Source organism: Pleurodeles waltl, chromosome 4_1 (genome assembly GCF_031143425.1).
Source record: "Pleurodeles waltl isolate 20211129_DDA chromosome 4_1, aPleWal1.hap1.20221129, whole genome shotgun sequence".
Taxonomy (NCBI): domain Eukaryota; kingdom Metazoa; phylum Chordata; class Amphibia; order Caudata; family Salamandridae; genus Pleurodeles; species Pleurodeles waltl.
This window is the reverse complement of record NC_090442.1, coordinates 38,006,585-38,024,502: the sequence shown is the minus strand read 5'-3', so window position 1 is coordinate 38,024,502 and position 17,918 is coordinate 38,006,585. Positions and strand designations below refer to the sequence as shown.

Below are 17,918 nucleotides of genomic sequence, written 5' to 3'. Positions count from 1 at the left end.
GTTTCATGCTGGTTACCCAAATGTGCAGCGTGTCATTTTATACAGCTTTCTTTATTGAAATTAAACTTGGACTCACTTGAAATATTCTCTTTCAAAATGAATGTTTTGAGCTGCTGTCAATTTTATTTCTAGAGGTGGTGACAGGCTTTCAGGTACGTGCTTAGGTCAAGGCCCTGTTCATGTCACTTGTATAAGCTAATTCAGGGAGCAAATTAGCAAGTCAAGAAATGGGAAGTCTGAACTACTGTCAAAGCAGTTTCATTCTCTTTTCAAATAATCCAAAAATACCATTGCAGCATAAAACAGAGTATTCAATAAAAGAAGAAAGGAGGATTAACGGCAAAAAAGCACAGCATAAGATATGAAACTTTGGAAATTATCTAGATATTGTTTGAAAAAACTCCTTTGATGGAAAGAAGATGAAGAACGGTATGGGATCCTGTCCTGCGCACCTGTAATTGATATGTTCCACATCCATTCATACCACCTAACCCTAAACACCCAAAGATAATGCAGTCAGTGACAATGTGGCCTAATGGATAAGGTGTCTGACTTTGGATCATAAGATTGAGGGTTCGAGTCCCTTCCTGGTTGAGTCTTTATCTCAAAGCACTCAACTTATATTTACATACAAACTGGAAAAACACTCTTACAATACTCCTTTCACTCTCACTCATTAAGAAAGCCTAATGCAAACTGCACAATCAGTCACGTTATGCCTTCAGCATTGCTACTTTTCTGTCTTTCTGCCATACCAAAGTACCTCTTCATAAATGCCATGGATATGCAATACGTATACAACAATATGACATGGCACAATCATTCTGAACAGAACTGTGGGTAGATTCAGTGCAGGGAGTGTGTGCGTGCAGAAAGCAGAAACTATGCATGGGTAGAAGCTCTATGATTTTCTCCAGGAATAATGCAAATTGCCCCTCATAAAAAGTATAGTACTAGAGAAGAATCATAAAGGATTGACACAATTGCTGCCTTTGCTGTTGCCCCAGTTGTGTAATCTGTCAAGGACTGGTCTCTTGCAGATTGAGGCACCTAGTTGCAATTGTTTGGTAAAAATCACCCTTACAACCATTTTTGCTATAAACTTGAGATCTTTCTGAGATACTATCTCACAGACTTCTTATGAATGAGGAACTCTGAAATTGTCACATTCCAATTTGTACGTCCTTAAAACTCTGCTGGTTATTCAAATGGGCAGATTGTTTTTTAAATTCCTTTCTGTCTCGAGTTGTAGTTATATTGATACAGAGGCATAATTGTTGAATGATATATATTGGTTTGATTGAAATATGTTCGTAGAGGTGGTGATAGGCTTTCTGTGTCTGTCTGAGAGCAAGGACCGGTTAACGTCTTTTTCCAAGAGCAGTTTGTTGTGAAAGGTATCAGGCAAAGGAGTATGTATTGTGATGTGGTTCTCTGACTGCTTCTGTCCACTTGCCAAAAGTTCCAAGGCCCTATGATAGCACAAAAACTGTAAGATTGAAGTGGTGGGTGCCGGAGGTTTAAAATGGTCAGTTTAATTAAAGACAGAAAAGTGAAACGAATGACTGCAGAAATACTGTATGTGGCCATGAACTGAGATGAAAGGATGATTTTGGAACTCTGTCTTGCAGATTACCCTCAATGCCGCAATGGATAGGGCACTACTCTCACAGACCAGGGTGTGTAAGTTTAAGTCTATCTGAGGTGCACACCCTGAACTAATACATTTTTGCTGAAACCTGATCATATTGTTTACCCTTCCTCGTAGCAGCTTGCCAGGGTGATAGTATATTGCAACAGAACCATTCCACTTCTTCACTGAAAAGAGTCATGCTGGTTACCCAAATGTGCAGCGTGTCATTTTATACAGCTTTCTTTATTGAAATTAAACTTGGACTCACTTGAAATATTCTCTTTCAAAATGAATGTTTTGAGCTGCTGTGAATTTTATTTCTAGAGGTGGTGACAGGCTTTCAGGTACGTGCTTAGGTCAAGGCCCTGTTCATGTCACTTGTATAAGCTAATTCAGGGAGCAAATTAGCAAGTCAAGAAATGGGAAGTCTGAACTACTGTCAAAGCAGTTTCATTCTCTTTTCAAATAATCCAAAAATACCATTGCAGCATAAAACAGAGTATTCAATAAAAGAAGAAAGGAGGATTAACGGCAAAAAAGCACATCATAAGATATGAAACTTTGGAAATTATCTAGATATTGTTTGAAAAAACTCCTTTGATGGAAAGAAGATGAAGAACGGTATGGGATCCTGTCCTGCGCACCTGTAATTGATATGTTCCACATCCATTCATACCACCTAACCCTAAACACCCAATCATATTGCAGTCAGTGACCATGTGGCCTAATGGATAAGGTGTCTGACTTCGCATCAGAAGATTGAGGGTTCAAGTCCCTTCATGGTAGAGTCTTTTTCTCGCAGCACCCAACTTATCTTTACATACAAACTGGAAATGCACTCTTACAATACTCCTTTCACTATCACTCATTAAGAAAGCCCAATGCAAACTGCACAATCAGTCACGTTATGCCTTCAGCATTGCTACTTTTCTGTCTTTCTGCCATACCAAAGTACCTCTTCATAAATGCCACGGATATGCAATACGTATACAACAATATGACATGGCACAATCATTCCGAACAGAACTGTGGGTAGATTCAGTGCAGGGAGTGTGTGCGTGCAGAAAGCAGAAACTATGCATGGGTAGAAGCTCTATGATTTTCTCCAGGAATAATGCAAATTGTCCCTCAGAAAAAGTATAGTACTAGAGAAGAATCATAAAGGATTGACACAATTGCTGCCTTTGCTGTTGCCCCAGTTGTGTAATCTGTCAAGGACTGGTCTCTTGCAGATTGAGGCACCTCGTTGCAATTGTGTGGTAAAAATCACCCTTACAACCATTTTTGCTATAAACTTGAGATCTTTCTGAGACACTATCTCACAGACTTCTTATGAATGAGGAACTCTGAAATTGTCACATTCCAATTTGTACGTCCTTAAAACTCTGCTGGTTATTCAAATGGGCAGATTGTTTTTTAAATTCCTTTCTGTCTCGAGTTGTAGTTATATTGATACAGAGGCATAATTGTTGAATGATATATATTGGTTTGATTGAAATATGTTCGTAGAGGTGGTGATAGGCTTTCTGTGTCTGTCTGAGAGCAAGGACCGGTTAACGTCTTTTTCCAAGAGCAGTTTGTTGTGAAAGGTATCAGGCAAAGGAGTATGTATTGTCATGTGGTTCTCTGACTGCTTCTGTCCACTTGCCAAAAGTTCCAAGGCCCTATGATAGCACAAAAACTGTAAGATTGAAGTGGTGGGTGCCGGAGGTTTAAAATGGTCAGTTTAATTAAAGACAGAAAAGTGAAACGAAAGACTGCAGAAATACTGTATGTGGCCATGAACTGAGATGAAAGGATGATTTTGGAACTCTGTCTTGCAGATTACCCTCAATGCCGCAATGGATAGGGCACTACTCTCACAGACCAGGGTGTGTAAGTTTAAGTCTATCTGAGGTGCACACCCTGAACTAATACATTTTTGCTGAAACCTAATCATATTGTTTACTCTTCCTCGTAGCAGCTTGCCAGGGTGATAGTATATTGCAACAGAACCATTCCACTTCTTCACTGAAAAGAGTCATGCTGGTTACCCAAATGTGCAGCGTGTCATTTTATACAGCTTTCTTTATTGAAATTAAACTTGGACTCACTTGAAATATTCTCTTTCAAAATGAATGTTTGAGCTGCTGTGAATTTTATTTCTAGAGTTGGTGACAGGCTTTCAGGTACGTGCTTAGGTCAAGGCCCTGTTCATGTCACTTGTATAAGCTAATTCAGGGAGCAAATTAGCAAGTCAAGAAATGGGAAGTCTGAACTACTGTCAAAGCAGTTTCATTCTCTTTTCAAATAATCCAAAAATACCATTGCAGCATAAAACAGAGTATTCAATAAAAGAAGAAAGGAGGATTAACGGCAAAAAAGCACAGCATAAGATATGAAACTTTGGAAATTATCTAGATATTGTTTGAAAAAACTCCTTTGATGGAAAGAAGATGAAGAACGGTATGGGATCCTGTCCTGCGCACCTGTAATTGATATGTTCCACATCCATTCATACCACCTAACCCTAAACACCCAAACATATTGCAGTCAGTGACCATGTGCCTAATGGATGAGGCGTCTGACTTCGGATCAGAAGATTGAGGGTTTGAGTCCCTTCATGGTTGAGTCTTTTTCTCACAGCACCCAACTTATCTTTACATACAAACTGGAAACACACTCTTACAATACTCCTTTCACTCTCACTTATTAAGAAAGCCCAATGCAAACTGCACAATCAGTCACGTTATGCCTTGAGCATTGCTACTTTTCTGTCTTTCTGCCATACCAAAGTACCTCTTCATAAATGCCACGGATATGCAATACGTATACAACAATATGACATGGCACAATCATTCCGAACAGAACTGTGGGTAGATTCAGTGCAGGGAGTGTGTGCGTGCAGAAAGCAGAAACTATGCATGGGTAGAAGCTCTATGATTTTCTCCAGGAATAATGCAAATTGTCCCTCAGAAAAAGTATAGTACTAGAGAAGAATCATAAAGGATTGACACAATTGCTGCCTTTGCTGTTGCCCCAGTTGTGTAATCTGTCAAGGACTGGTCTCTTGCAGATTGAGGCACTTAGTTGCAATTGTGTGGTAAAAATCACCCTTACAACCATTTTTGCTATAAACTTGAGATCTTTCTGAGATACTATCTCACAGACTTCTTATGAATGAGGAACTCTGAAATTGTCACATTCCAATTTGTACGTCCTTAAAACTCTGCTGGTTATTCAAATGGGCAGATTGTTTTTTAAATTCCTTTCTGTCTCGAGTTGTAGTTATATTGATACAGAGGCATAATTGTTGAATGATATATATTGGTTTGATTGAAATATGTTCGTAGAGGTGGTGATAGGCTTTCTGTGTCTGTCTGAGAGCAAGGACCGGTTAACGTCTTTTTCCAAGAGCAGTTTGTTGTGAAAGGTATCAGGCAAAGGAGTATGTATTGTGATGTGGTTCTCTGACTGCTTCTGTCCACTTGCCAAACGTTCCAAGGCCCTAAAACGGTAAGATTGAAGTGGTGGGTGCCGGAGGTTTAAAATGGTCAGTTTAATTAAAGACAGAAAAGTGAAACGAATGACTGCAGAAATACTGTATGTGGCCATGAACTGAGATGAAAGGATGATTTTGGAACTCTGTCTTGCAGATTACCCTCAATGCTGCAATGGATAGGGCACTACTCTCACAGACCAGGGTGTGTAAGTTTAAGTCTATCTGAGGTGCACACCCTGAACTAATACATTTTTCCTGAATCCTAATCATATTGTTTACTCTTCCTCGTAGCAGCTTGCCAGGGTGATAGTATATTGCAACAGAACCATTCCACTTCTTCACTGAAAAGAGTCATGCTGGTTACCCAAATGTGCAGCATGTCATTTTATACAGCTTTCTTTATTGAAATTAAACTTGGACTCACTTGAAATATTCTCTTTCAAAATGAATGTTTTGAGCTGCTGTGAATTTTATTTCTAGAGGTGGTGACAGGCTTTCAGGTACGTGCTTAGGTCAAGGCCCTGTTCATGTCACTTGTATAAGCTAATTCAGGGAGCAAATTAGCAAGTCAAGAAATGGGAAGTCTGACCTACTGTCAAAGCAGTTTCATTCTCTTTTCAAATAATCCAAAAATACCATTGCAGCATAAAACAGAGTATTCAATAAAAGAAGAAAGGAGGATTAACGGCAAAAAATCACATCATAAGATATGAAACTTTGGAAATTATCTAGATATTGTTTGAAAAAACTCCTTTGATGGAAAGAAGATGAAGAACGGTATGGGATCCTGTCCTGCGCACCTGTAATTGATATGTTCCACATCCATTCATACCACCTAACCCTAAACACCCAAACATACTGCAGTCAGTGACCATGTGGCCTAATGGATAAGGCGTCTAACTTCGGATCAGAAGATTGAGGGTTCGAGTACCTTCGTGGTTGAGTCTTTTTCTCACAGCACCCAACTTATCTTTACATACAAACTGGAGGCACACTCTTACAATACTCCTTTCACTCTCACTCATTAAGAAAGCCCAATACAAACTGCACAATCAGTCACGTTATGCCTTCAGCATTGCTACTTTTCTGTCTTTCTGCCATACCAAAGTACCTCTTCATAAATGCCACGGATATGCAATACGTATGCAACAATATGACACGGCACAATCATTCTTAACAGAACTGTGGGTAGATGCAGTGCAGGGAGTGTGTGCGTGCAGAAAGCAGAAACTATGCATGCGTAGAAACTCTATGATTTTCTCTAGGAATAATGCTAATTGTCCCTCAGAAAAAGTATAGTAATAGAGAAGAATCATAAAGGATTGACACAATTGCTGCCTTTGCTGCTGCCCCAGTTGTGTAATCTGTCAAGGACTGGTCTCTTGCAGATTGAGGCACCTAGTTGCAATTGTGTGGTAAAGATCACCCTTACAACCATTTTTGCTATAAACTTGAGATCTTTCTGAGATACTATCTCACAGACTTCTTATGAATGAGGAACTCTGAAATTGTCACATTCCAATTTGTACGTCCTTAAAACTCTGCTGGTTATTCAAATGGGCAGATTGTTTTTTAAATTCCTTTCTGTCTCGAGTTGTATTATATTGATACAGAGGCATAATTGTTGAATGATATATATTGGTTTGATTGAAATATGTTCGTAGAGGTGGTGATAGGCTTTATGTGTCTGTCTGAGAGGAAGGACCGGTTAACGTCTTTTTCCAAGAGCAGTTTGTTGTGAAAGGTATCAGGCAAAGGAGTATGTATTGTGATGTGGTTCTCTGACTGCTTCTGTCCACTTGCCAAAAGTTCCAAGGCCCTATGATAGCACAAAAACGGTAAGATTGAAGTGGTGGGTGCCGGAGGTTTAAAATGGTCAGTTTAATTAAAGACAGAAAAGTGAAACGAATGATTGCAGAAATACTGTATGTGGCCATGAACTGAGATGAAAGGATGATTTTGGAACTCTTTCTTGCAGATTACCCTCAATGCCGCAATGGATAGGGCACTACTCTCACAGACCAGGGGGTGTAAGTTTAAGTCTCTCTGAGGTGCACACCCTGAACTAATGCATTTTTGCTGAAACCTAATCATATTGTTTACTCTTCCTCGTAGCAGCTTGCCAGGGTGATAGTATATTGCAACAGAACCATTCCACTTCTTCACTGAAAAGTTTCATGCTGGTTACCCAAATGTGCAGCGTGTCATTTTATACAGCTTTCTTTATTGAAATTAAACTTGGACTCACTTGAAATATTCTCTTTCAAAATGAATGTTTTGAGCTGCTGTCAATTTTATTTCTAGAGGTGGTGACAGGCTTTCAGGTACGTGCTTAGGTCAAGGCCCTGTTCATGTCACTTGTATAAGCTAATTCAGGGAGCAAATTAGCAAGTCAAGAAATGGGAAGTCTGAACTACTGTCGAAGCAGTTTCATTCTCTTTTCAAATAATCCAAAAATACCATTGCAGCATAAAACAGAGTATTCAATAAAAGAAGAAAGGAGGATTAACGGCAAAAAAGCACATCATAAGATATGAAACTTTGGAAATTATCTAGATATTGTTTGAAAAAACTCCTTTGATGGAAAGAAGATGAAGAACGGTATGGGATCCTGTCCTGCGCACCTGTAATTGATATGTTCCACATCCATTCATACCACCTAACCCTAAACACCCAATCATATTGCAGTCAGTGACCATGTGGCCTAATGGATAAGGTGTCTGACTTCGCATCAGAAGATTGAGGGTTCAAGTCCCTTCATGGTTGAGTCTTTTTCTCACAGCACCCAACTTATCTTTACATACAAACTGGAAATGCACTCTTACAATACTCCTTTCACTATCACTCATTAAGAAAGCCCAATGCAAACTGCACAATCAGTCACGTTATGCCTTCAGCATTGCTACTTTTCTGTCTTTCTGCCATACCAAAGTACCTCTTCATAAATGCCACGGATATGCAATACGTATACAACAATATGACATGGCACAATCATTCCGAACAGAACTGTGGGTAGATTCAGTGCAGGGAGTGTGTGCGTGCAGAAAGCAGAAACTATGCATGGGTAGAAGCTCTATGATTTTCTCCAGGAATAATGCAAATTGTCCCTCAGAAAAAGTATAGTACTAGAGAAGAATCATAAAGGATTGACACAATTGCTGCCTTTGCTGTTGCCCCAGTTGTGTAATCTGTCAAGGACTGGTCTCTTGCAGATTGAGGCACCTCGTTGCAATTGTGTGGTAAAAATCACCCTTACAACCATTTTTGCTATAAACTTGAGATCTTTCTGAGACACTATCTCACAGACTTCTTATGAATGAGGAACTCTGAAATTGTCACATTCCAATTTGTACGTCCTTAAAACTCTGCTGGTTATTCAAATGGGCAGATTGTTTTTTAAATTCCTTTCTGTCTCGAGTTGTAGTTATATTGATACAGAGGCATAATTGTTGAATGATATATATTGGTTTGATTGAAATATGTTCGTAGAGGTGGTGATAGGCTTTCTGTGTCTGTCTGAGAACAAGGACCGGTTAACGTCTTTTTCCAAGAGCAGTTTGTTGTGAAAGGTATCAGGCAAAGGAGTATGTATTGTCATGTGGTTCTCTGACTGCTTCTGTCCACTTGCCAAAAGTTCCAAGGCCCTATGATAGCACAAAAACTGTAAGATTGAAGTGGTGGGTGCCGGAGGTTTAAAATGGTCAGTTTAATTAAAGACAGAAAAGTGAAACGAATGACTGCAGAAATACTGTATGTGGCCATGAACTGAGATGAAAGGATGATTTTGGAACTCTGTCTTGCAGATTACCCTCAATGCCGCAATGGATAGGGCACTACTCTCACAGACCAGGGTGTGTAAGTTTAAGTCTATCTGAGGTGCACACCCTGAACTAATACATTTTTGCTGAAACCTAATCATATTGTTTACTCTTCCTCGTAGCAGCTTGCCAGGGTGATAGTATATTTCAACAGAACCATTCCACTTCTTCACTGAAAAGAGTCATGCTGGTTACCCAAATGTGCAGCGTGTCATTTTATACAGCTTTCTTTATTGAAATTAAACTTGGACTCACTTGAAATATTCTCTTTCAAAGTGAATGTTTGAGCTGCTGTGAATTTTATTTCTAGAGGTGGTGACAGGCTTTCAAGTACGTGCTTAGGTCAAGGCCCTGTTCATGTCACTTGTATAAGCTAATTCAGGGAGCAAATTAGCAAGTCAAGAAATGGGAAGTCTGAACTACTGTCAAAGCAGTTTCATTCTCTTTTCAAATAATCCAAAAATACCATTGCAGCATAAAACAGAGTATTCAATAAAAGAAGAAAGGAGGATTAACGGCAAAAAAGCACAGCATAAGATATGAAACTTTGGAAATTATCTAGATATTGTTTGAAAAAACTCCTTTGATGGAAAGAAGATGAAGAACGGTATGGGATCCTGTCCTGCGCACCTTTAATTGATATGTTCCACATCCATTCATACCACCTAACCCTAAACACCCAAACATGTTGCAGTCAGTGACCATGTGGCCTAATGGATAAGGCGTCTGACTTCGGATCAGAAGATTGAGGGTTCGAGTCCCTTCATGGTTGAGTCTTTTCTCACAGCACCCAACTTATCTTTACATACAAACTGGAAACACACTCTTACAATACTCCTTTCACTCTCACTCATTAAGAAAGCCCAATGCAAACTGCACAATCAGTCACGTTATGCCTTCAGCATTGCTACTTTTCTGTCTTTCTGCCATACCAAAGTACCTCTTCATAAATGCCTTGGATATGCAATACGTATACAACAATATGACATGGCACAATCATTCTGAACAGAACTGTGGGTAGATTCAGTGCAGGGAGTGTGTGCGTGCAGAAAGCAGAAACTATGCATGGATAGAAGCTCTATGATTTTCTCCAGGAATAATGCAAATTGTCCCTCAGAAAAAGTATAGTACTAGAGAAGAATCATAAAGGATTGACACAATTGCTGCCTTTGCTGTTGCCCCAGTTGTGTAATCTGTCAAGGACTGGTCTCTTGCAGATTGAGGCACCTAGTTGCAATTGTGTGGTAAAAATCACCCTTACAACCATTTTTGCTATAAATGTGGGATCTTTCTGAGATACTATCTCACAGACTTCTTATGAATGAGGAACTCTGAAATTGTCACATTCCAATTTGTACGTCCTTAAAACTCTGCTGGTTATTCAAATGGGCAGATTGTTTTTTAAATTCCTTTCTGTCTCGAGTTATAGTTATATTGATACAGAGGCATAATTGTTGAATGATATATATTGGTTTGATTGAAATATGTTCGTAGAGGTGGTGATAGGCTTTCTGTGTCTGTCTGAGAGCAAGGACTGGTTAACGTCTTTTTCCAAGGGCAGTTTATTGTGAAAGGTATCAGGCAAAGGAGTATGTATTGTGATGTGGTTCTCTGACTGCTTCTGCCCACTTGCCAAAAGTTCCAAGGCCCTATGATAGCACAAAAACAGTAAGATTGAAGTGGTGGGTGCCGGAGGTTTAAAATGGTCAGTTTAATTAAAGACAGAAAAGTGAAACGAATGACTGCAGAAATACTGTATGTGGCCATGAACTGAGATGAAAGGATGATTTTGGAACTCTGTCTTGCAGATTACCCTCAATGCCGCAATAGATAGGGCACTACTCTCACAGACCAGGGTGTGTAAGTTTAAGTCTATCTGAGGTGCACACCCTGAACTAATACATTTTTGCTGAAACCTAATCATATTGTTTACTCTTCCTCGTAGCAGCTTGCCAGGGTGATAGTATATTGCAACAGAACCATTCCACTTCTTCACTGAAAAGTGTCATGCTGGTTACCCAAATGTGCAGCGTGTCATTTTATACAGCTTTCTTTATTGAAATTAAACTTGGACTCACTTGAAATATTCTCTTTCAAAATGAATGTTTTGAGCTGCTGTGAATTTTATTTCTAGAGGTGGTGACAGGCTTTCAGGTACGTGCTTAGGTCAAGGCCCTGTTCAGGTCACTTGTATAAGCTAATTCAGGGAGCAAATTAGCAAGTCAAGAAATGGGAAGTCTGAACTACTGTCAGTTCATTCTCTTTTCAAATAATCCAAAAATACCATTGCAGCATAAAACAGAGTATTCAATAAAAAAAGAAAGGAGGATTAACGGCAAAAAAGCACAGCATAAGATATGAAACTTTGGAAATTATCTAGATATTGTTTGAAAAAACTCCTTTGATGGAAAGAAGATGAAGAACGGTATGGGATCCTGTCCTGCGCACCTGTAATTGATATGTTCCACATCCATTCATACCACCTAACCCTAAACACCCAAACATATTGCAGTCAGTGACCATGTGGCCTAATGGATAAGGCGTCTGACTTCGGATCAGAACATTGAGGGTTCGAGTCCCTTCATGGTTGAGTCTTTTTCTCACAGCACCTAACTTATCTTCACATACAAACTGGAAACACACTCTTACAATACTCCTTTCACTCTCACTCATTAAGAAAGCCCAATGCAAACTGCACAATCAGTCACGTTATGCCACCAGCATTGCTACTTTTCTGTCTTTCTGCCATACCAAAGTACTTTTTCATAAATGCCACGGATATGCAATACGTATACAACAATATGACATGGCACAATCATTCTGAACAGAACTGTGGGTAGATTCAGTGCAGGGAGTGTGTGCGTGCAGAAAGCAGAAACTATGCATGGGTAGAAGCTCTATGATTTTCTCCAGGAATAATGCAAATTGTCCCTCAGAAAAAGTATAGTACTAGAGAAGAATCATAAAGGATTGACACAATTGCTGCCTTTGCTGTTGCCCCAGTTGTGTAATCTGTCAAGGACTGGTCTCTTGCAGATTGAGGCACCTAGTTGCAATTGTGTGGTAAAAATCACCCTTACAACCATTTTTGCTATAAACTTGAGATCTTTCTGAGATACTATCTCACAGACTTCTTATGAATGAGGAACTCTGAAATTGTCACATTCCAATTTGTACGTCCTTAAAACTATGCTGGTTATTCAAATGGGCAGATTGTTTTTTAAATTCCTTTCTGTCTCGAGTTATAGTTATATTGATACAGAGGCATAATTGTTGAATGATATATATTGGTTTGATTGAAATATGTTCGTAGAGGTGGTGATAGGCTTTCTGTGTCTGTCTGAGAGCAAGGACTGGTTAACGTCTTTTTCCAAGAGCAGTTTATTGTGAAAGGTATCAGGCAAAGGAGTATGTATTGTGATGTGGTTCTCTGACTGCTTCTGCCCACTTGCCAAAAGTTCCAAGGCCCTATGATAGCACAAAAACGGTAAGATTGAAGTGGTGGGTGCCGGAGGTTTAAAGTGGTCAGTTTAATTAAAGACAGAAAAGTGAAACGAATGACTGCATAAATACTGTATGTGGCCATGAACTGAGATGAAAGGATGATTTTGGAACTATGTCTTGCAGATTACCCTCAATGCCGCAATAGATAGGGCACTACTCTCACAGACCAGGGTGTGTAAGTTTAAGTCTATCTGAGGTGCACACCCTGAACTAATACATTTTTGCTGAAACCTAATCATATTGTTTACTCTTCCTCGTAGCAGCTTGCCAGGGTGATAGTATATTGCAACAGAACCATTCCACTTCTTCACTGAAAAGTGTCATGCTGGTTACCCAAATGAGCAGCGTGTCATTTTATACAGCTTTCTATATTGAAATTAAACTTGGACACACTTGAAATATTCTCTTTCAAAATGAATGTTTTGAGCTGCTGTGAATTTTATTGCTAGAGGTGGTGACAGGCTTTCAGGTACGTGCTTAGGTCAAGGCCCTGTTCATGTCACTTGTATAAGCTAATTCAGGGAGAAAATTAGCAAGTCAAGAAATGGGAAGTCTGAACTACTGTCAAAGCAGTTTCATTCTCTTTTCAAATAATCCAAAAATACCATTGCAGCATAAAACAGAGTATTCAATAAAAGAAGAAAGGAGGATTAACGGCAAAAAAGCACATCATAAGATATGAAACTTTGGAAATGATCTAGATATTGTTTGAAAAAACTCCTTTGATGGAAAGAAGATGAAGAACGGTATGGGATCCTGTCCTGCGTACCTGTAATTGATATGTTCCACATCCATTCATACCACCTAACCCTAAACACCCAAACATATTGCTGTCAGTGACCATGTGGCCTAATGGATAAGGCGTCTGACTTCGGATCAGAAGATTGAGGGTTCAAATCCCTTCTTGGTTGAGTCTTTTTCTCACAGCACCCAACTTATCTTTACATACAAACTGGAAACACACTCTTACAATACTCCTTTCACTCACACTCATTAAGAAAGCCCAATGCAAACTGCACAATCAGTCACGTTATGCCTTCAGCATTGCTACTTTTCTGTCTTTCTGCCATACTAAAGTACCTCTTCATAAATGCCACGGATATGCAATACGTACACAACAATATGACATGGCACAATCATTCTGAACAGAACTGTGTGTAGATTCAGTGCAGGGAGTGTGTGCGTGCAGAAAGCAGAAACTATGCATGGGTAGAAGCTCTATGATTTTCTCCAGGAATAATGCAAATTGTCCCTCAGAAAAAGTATAGTACTAGAGAAGAATCATAAAGGATTGACACAATTGCTGCCTTTGCTGTTGCCCCAGTTGTGTAATCTGTCAAGGACTGGTCTCTTGCAGATTGAGGCACCTAGTTGCAATTGTGTGGTAAAAATCACCCTTACAACCATTTTTGCTCTAAACGTGAGATCTTTCTGAGATACTATCTCACAGACTTCTTATGAATGAGGAACTCTGAAATTGTCACATTCCAATTTGTACGTCCTTAAAACACTGCTGGTTATTCAAATGGGCAGATTGTTTTTTAAATTCCTTTCTGTCTCGAGTTGTTGTTATATTGATACAGAGGCATAATTGTTGAATGATATATATTGGTTTGATTGAAATATGTTCGTAGAGGTGGTGATAGGCTTTCTGTGTCTGTCTGAGAGCAAGGACCGGTTAACGTCTTTTTCCAAGAGCAGTTTGTTGTGAAAGGTATCAGGCAAAGGAGTATGTATTATGATGTGGTTCTCTGACTGCTTTTGTCCACTTGCCAAAAGTTCCAAGGCCCTATGATAGCACAAAAACGGAAAGATTGAAGTGGTGGGTGCCGGAGGTTTAAAATGGTCAGTTTAATTAAAGACAGAAAAGTGAAACGAATGACTGCAGAAATACTGTATGTGGCCATGAACTGAGATGAAAGGATGATTTTGGAACTCTGTCTTGCAGATTACCCTCAATGCCGCAATGGATAGGGCACTACTCTCACAGACCAGGGTGTGTAAGTTTAAGTCTATCTGAGGTGCACACCCTGAACTAATACATTTTTGCTGAAACCTAATCATATTGTTTACTCTTCCTCGTAGCAGCTTGCCAGGGTGATAGTATATTGCAACAGAACCATTCCACTTCTTCACTGAAAAGAGTCATGCTGGTTACCCAAATGTGCAGCGTGTCATTTTATACAACTTTCTTTATTGAAATTAAACTTGGACTCACTTGAAATATTCTCTTTCAAAATGAATGTTTTGAGCTGCTGTGAATTTTATTTCTAGAGGTGGTGACAGGCTTTCAGGTACGTGCTTAGGTCAAGGCCCTGTTCATGTCACTTGTATAAGCTAATTCAGGGAGCAAATTAGCAAGTCAAGAAATGGGAAGTCTGAACTACTGTCAAAGCAGTTTCATTCTCTTTTCAAATAATCCAAAAATACCATTGCAGCATAAAACAGAGTATTCAATAAAAAAAGAAAGGAGGATTAACGCCAAAAAAGCACAGCATAAGATATGAAACTTTGGAAATTATCTAGATATTGTTTGAAAAAACTCCTTTGATGGAAAGAAGATGAAGAACGGTATGGGATCCTGTCCTGCGCACCTGTAATTGATATGTTCCACAGCCATTCATACCACCTAACCCTAAACACCCAAACATATTGCAGTCAGTGACCATGTGGCCTAATGGATAAGGCGTCTGACTTCGGATCAGAAGATTGAGGGTTCGAGTCCCTTCATGGTTGAGTCTTTTTCTCACAGCACCCAACTTATCTTTACATACAAACTGGAAACACACTCTTACAATACTCCTTTCACTCTCACTCATTAAGAAAGCCCAATGCAAACTGCACAATCAGTCACGTTATACCTTCAGCATTGCTACTTTTCAATCTTTCTGCCATACCAAAGTACCTCTTCATAAATGCCACGGATATGCAATACGTATACAACAATATGACATGGCACAATCATTCTGAACAGAACTGTGGGTAGATTCAGTGCAGGGAGTGTGTGCGTGCAGAAAGTAGAAACTATGCATGGGTAGAAGCTCTATGATTTTCTCCAGGAATAATGCAAATTGTCCCTCAGAAAAAGTATAGTACTAGAGAAGAATCATAAAGGATTGACACAATTGCTGCCTTTGCTGTTGCCCCAGTTGTGTAATCTGTCAAGGACTGTCTCTTGCAGATTGAGTCATCTAGTTGCAATTGTGTGGTAAAAATCACCCTTACAACCATTTTTGCTATAAACTTGAGATCTTTCTGAGATACTATCTCACAGACTTCTTATGAATGAGGAACTCTGAAATTGTCACATTCCAATTTGTACGTCCTTAAAACTCTGCTGGTTATTCAAATGGACAGATTGTTTTTTAAATTCCTTTCTGTATCGAGTTGTAGTTATATTGATACAGAGGCATAATTGTTGAATGATATATATTGGGTTGATTGAAATATGTTCGTAGAGGTGGTGATAGGCTTTCTGTGTCTGTCTGAGAGCAAGGACCGGTTAACGTGTTTTTCCAAGAGCAGTTTGTTGTGAAAGGTATCAGGCAAAGGAGTATGTATTGTGATGTGGTTCTCTGACTGCTTCTGTCCACTTGCAAAAAGTTCCAAGGCCCTATGATAGCACAAAAACTGTAAGATTGAAGTGGTGGGTGCCGGAGGTTTAAAATGGTCAGTTTAATTAAAGACATTAAAGTGAAACGAATGACTGCAGAAATACTGTATGTGGCCATGAACTGAGATGAAAGGATGATTTTGGAACTCTGTCTTGCAGATTACCCTCAATGCCGCAATGGATAGGGCACTACTCTCACAGACCAGGGTGTGTAAGTTTAAGTCTATCTGAGGTGCACACCCTTAACTAATACATTTTTGCTGAAACCTAATCATATTGTTTACTCTTCCTCGTAGCAGCTTTCCAGGGTGATAGTATATTGCAACAGAACCATTCCACTTCTTCACTGAAAAGAGTCATGCTGGTTACCCAAATGTGCAGCGTGTCATTTTATACAGCTTTCTTTATTGAAATTAAACTTGGACTCACTTGAAATATTCTCTTTCAAAATGAATGTTTTGAGCTGCTGTGAATTTTATTTCTAGAGGTGGTGACAGGCTTTCAGGTACGTGCTTAGGTCAAGGCCCTGTTCATGTCACTTGTATAAGTTAATTCAGGGAGCAAATTATCAAGTCAAGAAATGGGAAGTCTGAACTACTGTCAAAGCAGTTTCATTCTCTTTTCAAATAATCCAAAAATACCATTGCAGCATAAAACAGAGTATTCAATAAAAGAAGAAAGGAGGATTAACGCCAAAAAAGCACAGCATAAGATATGAAACTTTGGAAATTATCTAGATATTGTTTGAAAAAACTCCTTTGATGGAAAGAAGATGAAGAACGGTATGGGATCCTGTCCTGCGCACCTGTAATTGATATGTTCCACATCCATTCATACCACCTAACCCTAAACACCCAAACATTTTGCAGTCAGTGACCATGTGGCCTAATGGATAAGGCGACTGACTTCGGATCAGAAGATTGAGGGTTCTACTCCCTTCATGGTTGAGTCTTTTTCTCACAGCACCCAACTTATCTTCTCATACAAACTGGAAACACACTCTTACAATACTCCTTTCACTCTCACTCATTAGGAAAGCCCAATGCAAACTGCACAATCTGTCACGTTATGCCATCAGCATTGCTACTTTTCTGTCTTTCTGCCATACCAAAGTACCTCTTCATAAATGCCACAGATATGCAATCCGTATACAACAATATGACATGGCACAATCATTCTGAACAGAACTGTGGGTAGATTCAGTGCAGGGAGTGTGTGCGTGCAGAAAGCAGAAACTATGCATGGGTAGAAGCTCTATGATTTTCTCCAGGAATAATGCAAATTGTCGCTCAGAAAAAGTATAGTACTAGAGAAGAATCATAAAGGATTCACACAATGGCTGCCTTTGCTGTTGCCCCAGTTGTGTAATCTGTCAAGGACTGGTCTCTTGCAGATTGAGGCACCTAGTTGTAATTGTGTGGTAAAAATCACCCTTACAACCATTTTTGCTATAAACGTGAGATCTTTCTGAGATGCTATCTCACAGACTTCTTATGAATGAGGAACTCTGAAATTGTCACATTCCAAATTATACGTCGTTAAAACTCTGCTGGTTATTCAAATGGGCAGATTGTTTTTTAAATTCCTTTCTGTCTCAAGTTGTAGTTATATTGATACAGAGGCATAATTGTTGAATGATATATATTGGTTTGATTGAAATATGTTCGTAGAGGTGGTGATAGGCTTTCTGTGTCTGTCTGAGAGCAAGGACCGGTTAACGTGTTTTTCCAAGAGCAGTTTATTGTGAAAGGTATCAGGCAAAGGAGTATGTATTGTGATGTGGTTCTCTGACTGCTTCTGTCCACTTGCCAAAAGTTCCAAGGCCCTATGATAGCACAAAAACGGTAAGATTGAAGTGGTGGGTGCCGG

At 39.4% G+C, this 17,918-nt stretch overlaps 5 non-coding genes across 5 annotated transcripts; all 5 read left to right on the top strand.

Moving 5' to 3' along the window:
• Window positions 1-7,807: 7,807 nt before the first annotated feature.
• TRNAR-UCG (transfer RNA arginine (anticodon UCG)) lies at window positions 7,808-7,880 on the top strand. The gene has a single exon. It is a non-coding gene; the product is annotated as a tRNA-Arg (tRNA).
• Window positions 7,881-9,631: 1,751 nt separating this feature from the next.
• Window positions 9,632-9,704, top strand: TRNAR-UCG (transfer RNA arginine (anticodon UCG)). Its single transcript has one exon. It is a non-coding gene; the product is annotated as a tRNA-Arg (tRNA).
• A 1,745-nt stretch (window positions 9,705-11,449) lies between these two features.
• On the top strand, window positions 11,450-11,522 carry TRNAR-UCG (transfer RNA arginine (anticodon UCG)). The gene has a single exon. It is a non-coding gene; the product is annotated as a tRNA-Arg (tRNA).
• A 1,752-nt stretch (window positions 11,523-13,274) lies between these two features.
• On the top strand, window positions 13,275-13,347 carry TRNAR-UCG (transfer RNA arginine (anticodon UCG)). Its single transcript has one exon. It is a non-coding gene; the product is annotated as a tRNA-Arg (tRNA).
• Window positions 13,348-15,099: 1,752 nt separating this feature from the next.
• Window positions 15,100-15,172, top strand: TRNAR-UCG (transfer RNA arginine (anticodon UCG)). The gene has a single exon. It is a non-coding gene; the product is annotated as a tRNA-Arg (tRNA).
• The last annotated feature ends 2,746 nt before the right edge of the window (window positions 15,173-17,918 follow it).